The sequence below is a fragment of the Cinclus cinclus genome, chromosome 4 (genome assembly GCF_963662255.1).
Source record: "Cinclus cinclus chromosome 4, bCinCin1.1, whole genome shotgun sequence".
Classification (NCBI taxonomy): Eukaryota; Metazoa; Chordata; class Aves; order Passeriformes; family Cinclidae; genus Cinclus; species Cinclus cinclus.
This window is the reverse complement of record NC_085049.1, coordinates 72,512,920-72,528,215: the sequence shown is the minus strand read 5'-3', so window position 1 is coordinate 72,528,215 and position 15,296 is coordinate 72,512,920.

Here is a 15,296-nt window from a genome sequence, read left to right as displayed (position 1 = left end):
TAATTGTACCAGGTTTTACTTGGGCCCCATGCTTTCACAATTCATCCCTGCCCCTTTTAGGCCCATTGGTGCCACAAGGGATCATTAGATTGTTAGCCTGCATTGGGTCACAATGGATCCTTGCTTCTCCTTACCCCTATGGTGTCATAATGCATCCCATGCCCTTTTAGGCCACTTGATGTCACAATGAATCATTTGATTCTTGGCCTCCATGGTGGCATATTTGTACCAGGTTTTAATTGGGCCCCATGCTTTCACAATTCATCCCTGCCCCTTTTAGGCCCATTGTTGTCAAAAGGGATCATTAGATTATTAGCCTCCATTGGGTCATAATGGATCCTTGCTTCTCTTAACCCCTGTGGTGTCACAATGCATCCCATGCCCTTTTAGGCCACTTGATGTCACAATGAATTATTTGATTCTTGGCCTCCATGGTGGCATAATAGATCCTTGCTTCTATTGGTCCCTGTGCTGTAACAATTCCTCCCTGGCCCTTTTAGGCCCATTGGTGTCACAAGGGATCATTAGATTGTTAGCCTGCATTGGGTCACAATGGTTCCTTGCTTCTCTTAACCTCTGTGGTGTCACAATTCATCCCATGCCCTTTTAGCCCACTTGATGTCACAATGAATCTTTTGATTCTTGGCCTCCATGGTGTCATAATGGTTCCTTGTTTCTATTGGGCCCCATGCTGTCACTAGTGATCCCTGGCCCTTTTACGCCCCCTGGTGTCAAATGGGATCCTGGGATTATTAGCCTCCAATGGGTCACAATGGATCCTTGCTTCTCTTAACCCCTGTGCTGTCACAATGCATCCCATGCCCTTTTAGGCCACTTGATGTCACAATGAATCATTTGATTCTTGGCCTCCACGGTGGCATAATAGATCCTTGCTTCTATTGTTCCCCGTGCTGTAACAATCCATCCCTGGCCCTTTTTATACCCCCTGGTGCCACAAGGGATCATTAGATTGTTAGCCTGCATTGGGTCACAATGGTTCCTTGCTTCTCTTAACCTCTGTGGTGTCACAATGCATTCCAAGCCCTTTTAGGCCACTTGGTCTTACAATGAACCATTTGAATCTAGGCCTTCATGGTGTCATAATGGTTCCTTGCTTCTATAGGTCTCCATGTTGTCAGAGTCGATCCGTTGACCTTTTGCGCCCCCTGGTGTCAAAAGGGATTCTTAGATTGTTAGCCTGCATTGGGTCACAATGGTTCCTTGCTTCTCTTAACCCCTGTGGTGTCACAATGCATCCCATGCCCTTTTAGGCCACTTGATGTCACAATGAATCATTTGATTCTTGGCCTCCATGGTGGCATAATTGTACCAGGTTTTACTTGGGCCCCATGCTTTCACAATTCATCCCTGCCCCTTTTAGGCCCATTGGTGCTGCAAGGGATCATTAGATTGTTAGCCTGCATTGGGTCACAATGGTTCCTTGCTTCCCTTAACCTCTGTGGTGTCACAATGCATCCCATGCCCTTTTAGGCCACTTGATGTCACAATGAATCTTTTGATTCTTGGCCTCCATGGTGTCATAATGGTTCCATGTTTCTATTGGGCCCCATGCTGTCACAATTCATCCCTGGCCCTTTTACGCCCCCTGGTGTCAAATGGGATCCTGGGATTATTAGCCTCCATTGGGTCACAATGGATCCTTGCTTCTCTTAACCCCTGTGCTGTCACAATGCATCCCATGCCCTTTTAGGCCACTTGATGTCACAATGAATCATTTGATTCTTGGCCTCCATGGTGGCATATTTGTACCAGGTTTTAATTGGGCCCCATGCTTTCACAATTCATCCCTGCCCCTTTTAGGCCCATTGTTGTCAAAAGGGATCATTAGATTATTAGCCTCCATTGGGTCATAATGGATCCTTGCTTCTCTTAACCCCTGTGGTGTCACAATGCATCCCATGCCCTTTTAGGCCACATGATGTCACAATGAATTATTTGATTCTTGGCCTCCATGGTGGCATAATAGATCCTTGCTTCTATTGGTCCCTGTGCTGTAACAATTCCTCCCTGGCCCTTTTAGGCCCATTGGTGTCACAAGGGATCATTAGATTGTTAGCCTGCATTGGGTCACAATGGTTCCTTGCTTCTCTTAACCTCTGTGGTGTCACAATTCATCCCATGCCCTTTTAGCCCACTTGATGTCACAATGAATCTTTTGATTCTTGGCCTCCATGGTGTCATAATGGTTCCTTGTTTCTATTGGGCCCCATGCTGTCACAAGTGATCCCTGGCCCTTTTACGCCCCCTGGTGTCAAATGGGATCCTGGGATTATTAGCCTCCAATGGGTCACAATGGATCCTTGCTTCTCTTAACCCCTGTGCTGTCACAATGCATCCCATGCCCTTTTAGGCCACTTGATGTCACAATGAATCATTTGATTCTTGGCCTCCATGGTGGCATAATTGTACCAGGTTTTACTTGGGCCCCATGCTTTCGCAATTCATCCCTGCCCCTTTTAGGCCCATTGGTGCCACAAGGGATCATTAGATTATTAGCCTCCATTGGGTCATAATGGATCCTTGCTTCTCTTAACCCCTGTGCTGTCACAATGCATCCCATGCCCTTTTAGGCCACATGATGTCACAATGAATTATTTGATTCTTGGTCTCCATGGTGGCATAATAGAACCTTGATTCTATTGGTCCCCGTGCTGTAACAAGCTATCCCTGGCCCTTTTAGGCCCACTGGTGTCACAAGGGATCATTAGATTGTTAGCCTGCATTGGGTCACAATGGTTCCTTGCTTCTCTTAACCTCTGTGGTGTCACAATGCATTCCAAGCCCTTTTAGGCCACTTGGTCTTACAATGAACCATTTGAATCTAGGCCTTCATGGTGTCATAATGGTTCCTTGCTTCTATAGGTCTCCATGTTGTCAGAGTCGATCCGTGGACCTTTTGCGCCCCCTGGTGTCAAAAGGGATTCTTAGATTGTTAGCCTGCATTGGGTCACAATGGTTCCTTGCTTCTCTTAACCCCTGTGGTGTCACAATGCATCCCATGCCCTTTTAGGCCACTTGATGTCACAATGAATCTTTTGATTCTTGGCTTCCATGGTGTCATAATGGTTCCTTGTTTCTATTGGGCCCCATGCTGTCACAATTGATCCCTGGCCCTTTTACGCCCCCTGGTGTCAAATGGGATCCTGGGATTATTAGCCTCCATTGGGTCACAATGGATCCTTGCTTCTCTTAACCCCTGTGGTGTCACAATGCATCCCATGCCCTTTTAGGCCACTTGATGTCACAATGAATCATTTGATTCTTGGCCTCCATGGTGGCATAATTGTACCAGGTTTTACTTGGGCCCCATGCTTTCACAATTCATCCCTGCCCCTTTTAGGCCCATTGGTGCCACAAGGGATCATTAGATTGTTAGCCTGCATTGGGTCACAATGGATCCTTGCTTCTCCTTACCCCTATGGTGTCATAATGCATCCCATGCCCTTTTAGGCCACTTGATGTCACAATGAATCATTTGATTCTTGGCCTCCATGGTGGCATATTTGTACCAGGTTTTAATTGGGCCCCATGCTTTCACAATTCATCCCTGCCCCTTTTAGGCCCATTGTTGTCAAAAGGGATCATTAGATTATTAGCCTCCATTGGGTCATAATGGATCCTTGCTTCTCTTAACCCCTGTGGTGTCACAATGCATCCCATGCCCTTTTAGGCCACTTGATGTCACAATGAATTATTTGATTCTTGGCCTCCATGGTGGCATAATAGATCCTTGCTTCTATTGGTCCCTGTGCTGTAACAATTCCTCCCTGGCCCTTTTAGGCCCATTGGTGTCACAAGGGATCATTAGATTGTTAGCCTGCATTGGGTCACAATGGTTCCTTGCTTCTCTTAACCTCTGTGGTGTCACAATTCATCCCATGCCCTTTTAGCCCACTTGATGTCACAATGAATCTTTTGATTCTTGGCCTCCATGGTGTCATAATGGTTCCTTGTTTCTATTGGGCCCCATGCTGTCACTAGTGATCCCTGGCCCTTTTACGCCCCCTGGTGTCAAATGGGATCCTGGGATTATTAGCCTCCAATGGGTCACAATGGATCCTTGCTTCTCTTAACCCCTGTGCTGTCACAATGCATCCCATGCCCTTTTAGGCCACTTGATGTCACAATGAATCATTTGATTCTTGGCCTCCACGGTGGCATAATAGATCCTTGCTTCTATTGTTCCCCGTGCTGTAACAATCCATCCCTGGCCCTTTTTATACCCCCTGGTGCCACAAGGGATCATTAGATTGTTAGCCTGCATTGGGTCACAATGGTTCCTTGCTTCTCTTAACCTCTGTGGTGTCACAATGCATTCCAAGCCCTTTTAGGCCACTTGGTCTTACAATGAACCATTTGAATCTAGGCCTTCATGGTGTCATAATGGTTCCTTGCTTCTATAGGTCTCCATGTTGTCAGAGTCGATCCGTTGACCTTTTGCGCCCCCTGGTGTCAAAAGGGATTCTTAGATTGTTAGCCTGCATTGGGTCACAATGGTTCCTTGCTTCTCTTAACCCCTGTGGTGTCACAATGCATCCCATGCCCTTTTAGGCCACTTGATGTCACAATGAATCATTTGATTCTTGGCCTCCATGGTGGCATAATTGTACCAGGTTTTACTTGGGCCCCATGCTTTCACAATTCATCCCTGCCCCTTTTAGGCCCATTGGTGCTGCAAGGGATCATTAGATTGTTAGCCTGCATTGGGTCACAATGGTTCCTTGCTTCCCTTAACCTCTGTGGTGTCACAATGCATCCCATGCCCTTTTAGGCCACTTGATGTCACAATGAATCTTTTGATTCTTGGCCTCCATGGTGTCATAATGGTTCCATGTTTCTATTGGGCCCCATGCTGTCACAATTCATCCCTGGCCCTTTTACGCCCCCTGGTGTCAAATGGGATCCTGGGATTATTAGCCTCCATTGGGTCACAATGGATCCTTGCTTCTCTTAACCCCTGTGCTGTCACAATGCATCCCATGCCCTTTTAGGCCACTTGATGTCACAATGAATCATTTGATTCTTGGCCTCCATGGTGGCATATTTGTACCAGGTTTTAATTGGGCCCCATGCTTTCACAATTCATCCCTGCCCCTTTTAGGCCCATTGTTGTCAAAAGGGATCATTAGATTATTAGCCTCCATTGGGTCATAATGGATCCTTGCTTCTCTTAACCCCTGTGGTGTCACAATGCATCCCATGCCCTTTTAGGCCACATGATGTCACAATGAATTATTTGATTCTTGGCCTCCATGGTGGCATAATAGATCCTTGCTTCTATTGGTCCCTGTGCTGTAACAATTCCTCCCTGGCCCTTTTAGGCCCATTGGTGTCACAAGGGATCATTAGATTGTTAGCCTGCATTGGGTCACAATGGTTCCTTGCTTCTCTTAACCTCTGTGGTGTCACAATTCATCCCATGCCCTTTTAGCCCACTTGATGTCACAATGAATCTTTTGATTCTTGGCCTCCATGGTGTCATAATGGTTCCTTGTTTCTATTGGGCCCCATGCTGTCACAAGTGATCCCTGGCCCTTTTACGCCCCCTGGTGTCAAATGGGATCCTGGGATTATTAGCCTCCAATGGGTCACAATGGATCCTTGCTTCTCTTAACCCCTGTGCTGTCACAATGCATCCCATGCCCTTTTAGGCCACTTGATGTCACAATGAATCATTTGATTCTTGGCCTCCATGGTGGCATAATTGTACCAGGTTTTACTTGGGCCCCATGCTTTCGCAATTCATCCCTGCCCCTTTTAGGCCCATTGGTGCCACAAGGGATCATTAGATTATTAGCCTCCATTGGGTCATAATGGATCCTTGCTTCTCTTAACCCCTGTGCTGTCACAATGCATCCCATGCCCTTTTAGGCCACTTGATGTCACAATGAATCATTTGATTCTTGGCCTCCATGGTGTCATAATGGTTCCTTGTTTCTATTGGGCCCCATGCTGTCACAATTCATCCCTGGCCCTTTTACGCCCCCTGGTGTCAAATGGGATCCTGGGATTATTAGCCTCCTTTGGGTCACAATGGATCCTTGCTTCTTTTAACCCCTGTGCTGTCACAATGCATCCCATGCCCTTTTAGGCCACTTGATGTCACAATGAATCATTTGATTCTTGGCCTCCACGGTGGCATAATAGATCCTTGCTTCTATTGGTCCCTGTGCTGTAACAATTCATCCCTGGCGGTTTTAGGCCCATTGGTGTCACAAGGGATCATTAGATTGTTAGCCTGCATTGGGTCACAATGGTTCCTTGCTTCTCTTAACCTCTGTGGTGTCACAATGCATTCCAAGCCCTTTTAGGCCACTTGGTCTTACAATGAACCATTTGATTCTAGGCCTTCATGGTGTCATAATGGTTCCTTGCTTCCATAGGTCCCCATGTTGTCAGAGTCGATCCGTGGTCCTTTTGCGCCCCCTGGTGTCAAAAGGGATCCTTAGATTGTTAGCCTGCATTGGGTCACAATGGTTCCTTGCTTCTCTTAACCCCTGTGGTGTCACAATGCATCCCATGCCCTTTTAGGCCTCTTGATGTCACAATGAATCATTTGATTCTTGGCCTCCATGGTGGCATAATTGTACCAGGTTTTAATTGGGCCCCATGCTTTCACAATTCATCACTGACCCTTTTAGGGCCTTTGGTGACAAAAGGGATTATTAGATTGTTAGCCTCCATTGGGTCACAATGGATCCTTGCTTCTCTTAACCCCTGTGCTGTCACAATGCATCCCATGCACTTTTAGGCCACTTGATGTCACAATGAATCATTTGATTCTTGGCCTCCACGGAGGCATAATAGATCCTTGCTTCTATTGGTCCCCGTGCTGTAACAATCCATCCCTGGCCCTTTTTATACCCCCTGGTGCCACAAGGGATCATTAGATTGCTAGCCTGCATTGGGTCACAATGGTTCCTTGCTTCTCTTAACCCCTGTGCTGTCACAATGCATCCCATGCCCTTTTAGGCCACATGATGTCACAATGAATTATTTGATTCTTGGCCTACATGGTGGCATAATAGATCCTTGTTTCTATTGGTCCCCGTGCTGTAACAATCCATCCCTGGCCCTTTTAGGCCCATTGGTGTCACAAGGGATCATTAGATGGTTAGCCTGCATTGGGTCACAATGGTTCCTTGCTTCTCTTAACCCCTGTGGTGTCACAATGCATCCCATGCCCTTTTAGGCCACTTGATGTCACAATGAATCATTTGATTCTTGGCCTCCATGGTGGCGTAATTGTACCAGGTTTTAATTGGGCCCCATGCTTTCACAATTCATCCCTGCCCCTTTTAGGCCCATTGTTGTCAAAAGGGATCATTAGATTATTAGCCTCCATTGGGTCATAATGGATCCTTGCTTCTCTTAACCCCTGTGCTGTCACAATGCATCCCATGCCCTTTTAGGCCACATGATGTCACAATGAATTATTTGATTCTTGGTCTCCATGGTGGCATAATAGAACCTTGATTCTATTGGTCCCCGTGCTGTAACAAGCTATCCCTGGCCCTTTTAGGCCCACTGGTGTCACAAGGGATCATTAGATTGTTAGCCTGCATTGGGTCACAATGGTTCCTTGCTTCTCTTAACCTCTGTGGTGTCACAATGCATTCCAAGCCCTTTTAGGCCACTTGGTCTTACAATGAACCATTTGAATCTAGGCCTTCATGGTGTCATAATGGTTCCTTGCTTCTATAGGTCTCCATGTTGTCAGAGTCGATCCGTGGACCTTTTGCGCCCCCTGGTGTCAAAAGGGATTCTTAGATTGTTAGCCTGCATTGGGTCACAATGGTTCCTTGCTTCTCTTAACCCCTGTGGTGTCACAATGCATCCCATGCCCTTTTAGGCCACTTGATGTCACAATGAATCTTTTGATTCTTGGCTTCCATGGTGTCATAATGGTTCCTTGTTTCTATTGGGCCCCATGCTGTCACAATTGATCCCTGGCCCTTTTACGCCCCCTGGTGTCAAATGGGATCCTGGGATTATTAGCCTCCATTGGGTCACAATGGATCCTTGCTTCTCTTAACCCCTGTGGTGTCACAATGCATCCCATGCCCTTTTAGGCCACTTGATGTCACAATGAATCATTTGATTCTTGGCCTCCATGGTGGCATAATTGTACCAGGTTTTACTTGGGCCCCATGCTTTCACAATTCATCCCTGCCCCTTTTAGGCCCATTGGTGCCACAAGGGATCATTAGATTGTTAGCCTGCATTGGGTCACAATGGATCCTTGCTTCTCCTTACCCCTATGGTGTCATAATGCATCCCATGCCCTTTTAGGCCACTTGATGTCACAATGAATCATTTGATTCTTGGCCTCCATGGTGGCATATTTGTACCAGGTTTTAATTGGGCCCCATGCTTTCACAATTCATCCCTGCCCCTTTTAGGCCCATTGTTGTCAAAAGGGATCATTAGATTATTAGCCTCCATTGGGTCATAATGGATCCTTGCTTCTCTTAACCCCTGTGGTGTCACAATGCATCCCATGCCCTTTTAGGCCACTTGATGTCACAATGAATTATTTGATTCTTGGCCTCCATGGTGGCATAATAGATCCTTGCTTCTATTGGTCCCTGTGCTGTAACAATTCCTCCCTGGCCCTTTTAGGCCCATTGGTGTCACAAGGGATCATTAGATTGTTAGCCTGCATTGGGTCACAATGGTTCCTTGCTTCTCTTAACCTCTGTGGTGTCACAATTCATCCCATGCCCTTTTAGCCCACTTGATGTCACAATGAATCTTTTGATTCTTGGCCTCCATGGTGTCATAATGGTTCCTTGTTTCTATTGGGCCCCATGCTGTCACTAGTGATCCCTGGCCCTTTTACGCCCCCTGGTGTCAAATGGGATCCTGGGATTATTAGCCTCCAATGGGTCACAATGGATCCTTGCTTCTCTTAACCCCTGTGCTGTCACAATGCATCCCATGCCCTTTTAGGCCACTTGATGTCACAATGAATCATTTGATTCTTGGCCTCCACGGTGGCATAATAGATCCTTGCTTCTATTGTTCCCCGTGCTGTAACAATCCATCCCTGGCCCTTTTTATACCCCCTGGTGCCACAAGGGATCATTAGATTGTTAGCCTGCATTGGGTCACAATGGTTCCTTGCTTCTCTTAACCTCTGTGGTGTCACAATGCATTCCAAGCCCTTTTAGGCCACTTGGTCTTACAATGAACCATTTGAATCTAGGCCTTCATGGTGTCATAATGGTTCCTTGCTTCTATAGGTCTCCATGTTGTCAGAGTCGATCCGTTGACCTTTTGCGCCCCCTGGTGTCAAAAGGGATTCTTAGATTGTTAGCCTGCATTGGGTCACAATGGTTCCTTGCTTCTCTTAACCCCTGTGGTGTCACAATGCATCCCATGCCCTTTTAGGCCACTTGATGTCACAATGAATCATTTGATTCTTGGCCTCCATGGTGGCATAATTGTACCAGGTTTTACTTGGGCCCCATGCTTTCACAATTCATCCCTGCCCCTTTTAGGCCCATTGGTGCTGCAAGGGATCATTAGATTGTTAGCCTGCATTGGGTCACAATGGTTCCTTGCTTCCCTTAACCTCTGTGGTGTCACAATGCATCCCATGCCCTTTTAGGCCACTTGATGTCACAATGAATCTTTTGATTCTTGGCCTCCATGGTGTCATAATGGTTCCATGTTTCTATTGGGCCCCATGCTGTCACAATTCATCCCTGGCCCTTTTACGCCCCCTGGTGTCAAATGGGATCCTGGGATTATTAGCCTCCATTGGGTCACAATGGATCCTTGCTTCTCTTAACCCCTGTGCTGTCACAATGCATCCCATGCCCTTTTAGGCCACTTGATGTCACAATGAATCATTTGATTCTTGGCCTCCATGGTGGCATATTTGTACCAGGTTTTAATTGGGCCCCATGCTTTCACAATTCATCCCTGCCCCTTTTAGGCCCATTGTTGTCAAAAGGGATCATTAGATTATTAGCCTCCATTGGGTCATAATGGATCCTTGCTTCTCTTAACCCCTGTGGTGTCACAATGCATCCCATGCCCTTTTAGGCCACATGATGTCACAATGAATTATTTGATTCTTGGCCTCCATGGTGGCATAATAGATCCTTGCTTCTATTGGTCCCTGTGCTGTAACAATTCCTCCCTGGCCCTTTTAGGCCCATTGGTGTCACAAGGGATCATTAGATTGTTAGCCTGCATTGGGTCACAATGGTTCCTTGCTTCTCTTAACCTCTGTGGTGTCACAATTCATCCCATGCCCTTTTAGCCCACTTGATGTCACAATGAATCTTTTGATTCTTGGCCTCCATGGTGTCATAATGGTTCCTTGTTTCTATTGGGCCCCATGCTGTCACAAGTGATCCCTGGCCCTTTTACGCCCCCTGGTGTCAAATGGGATCCTGGGATTATTAGCCTCCAATGGGTCACAATGGATCCTTGCTTCTCTTAACCCCTGTGCTGTCACAATGCATCCCATGCCCTTTTAGGCCACTTGATGTCACAATGAATCATTTGATTCTTGGCCTCCATGGTGGCATAATTGTACCAGGTTTTACTTGGGCCCCATGCTTTCGCAATTCATCCCTGCCCCTTTTAGGCCCATTGGTGCCACAAGGGATCATTAGATTATTAGCCTCCATTGGGTCATAATGGATCCTTGCTTCTCTTAACCCCTGTGCTGTCACAATGCATCCCATGCCCTTTTAGGCCACTTGATGTCACAATGAATCATTTGATTCTTGGCCTCCATGGTGTCATAATGGTTCCTTGTTTCTATTGGGCCCCATGCTGTCACAATTCATCCCTGGCCCTTTTACGCCCCCTGGTGTCAAATGGGATCCTGGGATTATTAGCCTCCTTTGGGTCACAATGGATCCTTGCTTCTTTTAACCCCTGTGCTGTCACAATGCATCCCATGCCCTTTTAGGCCACTTGATGTCACAATGAATCATTTGATTCTTGGCCTCCACGGTGGCATAATAGATCCTTGCTTCTATTGGTCCCCGTGCTGTAACAATCCATCCCTGGCCCTTTTTACACCCCCTGGTACCACAAGGGATCATTAGATGGTTAGCCTGCATTGGGTCACAATGGTTCCTTGCTTCTCTTAACCTCTCTGGTGTCACAATGCATTCCAAGCGCTTTTAGGCCGCTTGGTCTTACAGTGAACTATTTGATTCTTGGCCTTCATGGTGTCATAATGGTTCCTTGCTTCCATAGGTCCCCATGTTGTCAGAGTCGATCCGTGGTCCTTTTGCGCCCCCTGGTGTCAAAAGGGATTCTTAGATTGTTAGCCTGCATTGGGTCACAATGGTTCCTTGCTTCTCTTAACCCCTGTGGTGTCACAATGCATCCCATGCCCTTTTAGGCCACTTGATGTCACAATGAATCATTTGATTCTTGGCCTCCATGGTGGCATAATTGTACCAGGTTTTACTTGGGCCCCATGCTTTCACAATTCATCCCTGGCGGTTTTAGGCCCATTGGTGTCACAAGGGATCATTAGATTGTTAGCCTGCATTGGGTCACAATGGTTCCTTGCTTCTCTTAACCTCTGTGGTGTCACAATGCATCCCATGCCCTTTTAGGCCACATGATGTCACAATGAATTATTTGATTCTTGGCCTCCATGGTGGCATATTTGTACCAGGGTTTAATTGGGCCCCATGCTTTCACAATTCATCCCTGCCCCTTTTAGGCCCTTTGGTGACACAAGGGATCATTAGATTGTTAGCCTGCATTGGGTCCCAATGGTTCCTTGCTTCTCTTAACCCCTGCGCTGTCACAATGCATCCCATGCCCTTTTAGGCCACATGATGTCACAATGAATTATTTGATTATTGGCCTCCATGGTGGCATAATAGATCCTTGCTTCTATTGGTCCCCGTGCTGTAACAATCCATCCCTGGCCCTTTTAGGCCCATTGGTGTCACAAGGGATCATTAGATGGTTAGCCTGCATTGGGTCACAATGGTTCCTTGCTTCTCTTAACCCCTGTGGTGTCACAATGCATCCCATGCCCTTTTAGGCCACTTGATGTCACAATGAATCATTTGATTCTTGGCCTCCATGGTGGCGTAATTGTACCAGGTTTTACTTGGGCCCCATGCTTTCACAATTCATCCCTGCCCCTTTTAGGCCCATTGTTGTCAAAAGGGATCATTAGATTATTAGCCTCCATTGGGTCATAATGGATCCTTGCTTCTCTTAACCCCTGTGCTGTCACAATGCATCCCATGCCCTTTTAGGCCACATGATGTCACAATGAATTATTTGATTCTTGGTCTCCATGGTGGCATAATAGAACCTTGATTCTATTGGTCCCCGTGCTGTAACAAGCTATCCCTGGCCCTTTTAGGCCGACTGGTGTCACAAGGGATCATTAGATTGTTAGCCTGCATTGGGTCACAATGGTTCCTTGCTTCTCTTAACCTCTGTGGTGTCACAATGCATTCCAAGCCCTTTTAGGCCACTTGGTCTTACAATGAACCATTTGAATCTAGGCCTTCATGGTGTCATAATGGTTCCTTGCTTCTATAGGTCTCCATGTTGTCAGAGTCGATCCGTGGACCTTTTGTGCCCCCTGGTGTCAAAAGGGATTCTTAGATTGTTAGCCTGCATTGGGTCACAATGGTTCCTTGCTTCTCTTAACCCCTGTGGTGTCACAATGCATCCCATGCCCTTTTAGGCCACTTGATGTCACAATGAATCTTTTGATTCTTGGCTTCCATGGTGTCATAATAGTTCCTTGTTTCTATTGGGCCCCATGCTGTCACAAATGATCCCTGGCCCTTTTACGCCCCCTGGTGTCAAATGGGATCCTGGGATTATTAGCCTCCATTGGGTCACAATGGATCCTTGCTTCTCTTAACCCCTGTGCTGTCACAATGCTTCCCATGCCCTTTTAGGCCACTTGATGTCACAATGAATCATTTGATTCTTGGCCTCCATGGTGGCATAATTGTACCAGGTTTTACTTGGGCCCCATGCTTTCACAATTCATCCCTGCCCCTTTTAGGCCCATTGGTGTCACAAGGGATCATTAGATTGTTAGCCTGCATTGGGTCACAATGGATCCTTGCTTCTCTTAACCCCTGTGCTGTCACAATGCATCCCATGCCCTTTTAGGCCACATGATGTCACAATGAATTATTTGATTCTTGGCCTCCATGGTGGCATAATAGATCGTTGCTTCTATTGGTCCCTGTGCTGTAACAATTCCTCCCTGGCCCTTTTAGGCCCATTGGTGTCACAAGGGATCATTAGATGGTTAGCCTGCATTGGGTCACAATGCTTCCTTGCTTCTCTTAACCTCTGTGGTGTCACAATTCATCCCATGCCCTTTTAGCCCACTTGATGTCACAATGAATCTTTTGATTCTTGGCCTCCATGGTGTCATAATGGTTCCTTGTTTCTATTGGGCCCCATGCTGTCACAAGTGATCCCTGGCCCTTTTGCGCCCCCTGGTGTCAAATGGGATCCTGGGATTATTAGCCTCCAATGGGTCACAATGGATCCTTGCTTCTCTTAACCCCTGTGCTGTCACAATGCATCCCATGCCCTTTTAGGCCACTTGATGTCACAATGAATCATTTGATTCTTGGCCTCCACGGTGGCATAATAGATCCTTGCTTCTATTGTTCCCCGTGCTGTAACAATCCATCCCTGGCCCTTTTTATACCCCCTGGTGCCACAAGGGATCATTAGATTGTTAGCCTGCATTGGGTCACAATGGTTCCTTGCTTCTCTTAACCTCTGTGGTGTCACAATGCATTCCAAGCCCTTTTAGGCCACTTGGTCTTACAATGAACCATTTGAATCTAGGCCTTCATGGTGTCATAATGGTTCCTTGCTTCTATAGGTCTCCATGTTGTCAGAGTCGATCCGTTGACCTTTTGCGCCCCCTGGTGTCAAAAGGGATTCTTAGATTGTTAGCCTGCATTGGGTCACAATGGTTCCTTGCTTCTCTTAACCCCTGTGGTGTCACAATGCATCCCATGCCCTTTTAGGCCACTTGATGTCACAATGAATCATTTGATTCTTGGCCTCCATGCTGGCATAATTGTACCAGGTTTTACTTGGGCCCCATGCTTTCACAATTCATCCCTGCCCCTTTTAGGCCCATTGGTGCTGCAAGGGATCATTAGATTGTTAGCCTGCATTGGGTCACAATGGTTCCTTGCTTCCCTTAACCTCTGTGGTGTCACAATGCATCCCATGCCCTTTTAGGCCACTTGATGTCACAATGAATCATTTGATTCTTGGCCTCCATGGTGGCATAATGGTTGCATGTTTCTATTGGGCCCCATGCTGTCACAATTCATCCCTGGCCCTTTTACGCCCCCTGGTGTCAAATGGGATCCTGGGATTATTAGCCTCCATTGGGTCACAATGGATCCTTGCTTCTCTTAACCCCTGTGCTCTCACAATGCATCCCATGCCCTTTTAGGCCACTTGATGTCACAATGAATCATTTGATTCTTGGCCTCCATGGTGGCATAATTGTACCAGGTTTTACTTGGGCCCCATGCTTTCACAATTCATCCCTGCCCCTTTTAGGCCCATTGGTGCCACAAGGGATCATTAGATTATTAGCCTCCATTGGGTCATAATGGATCCTTGCTTCTCTTAACCCCTGTGGTGTCACAATGCATCCCATGCCCTTTTAGGCCACATGATGTCACAATGAATTATTTGATTCTTGGCCTCCATGGTGGCATAATAGATCCTTGCTTCTATTGGTCCCTGTGCTGTAACAATTCCTCCCTGGCCCTTTTAGGCCCATTGGTGTCACAAGGGATCATTAGATTGTTAGCCTGCATTGGGTCACAATGGTTCCTTGCTTCTCTTAACCTCTGTGTTGTCACAATTCATCCCATGCCCTTTTAGGCCACTTGATGTCACAATGAATCATTTGATTCTTGGCCTCCATGGTGTCATAATGGTTCCTTGTTTCTATTGGGCCCCATGCTGTCACAAGTGATCCCTGGCCCTTTTACGCCCCCTGGTGTCAAATGGGATCCTGGGATTATTAGCCTCCAATGGGTCACAATGGTTCCTTGCTTCTCTTAACCCCTGTGCTGTCACAATGCATCCCATGCCCTTTTAGGCCACTTGATGTCACAATGAATCATTTGATTCTTGGCCTCCACGGTGGCATAATAGATCCTTGCTTCTATTGGTCCCCGTGCTGTAACAATCCATCCCTGGCCCTTTTTATACCCCCTGGTGCCACAAGGGATCATTAGATTGTTAGCCTGCATTGGGTC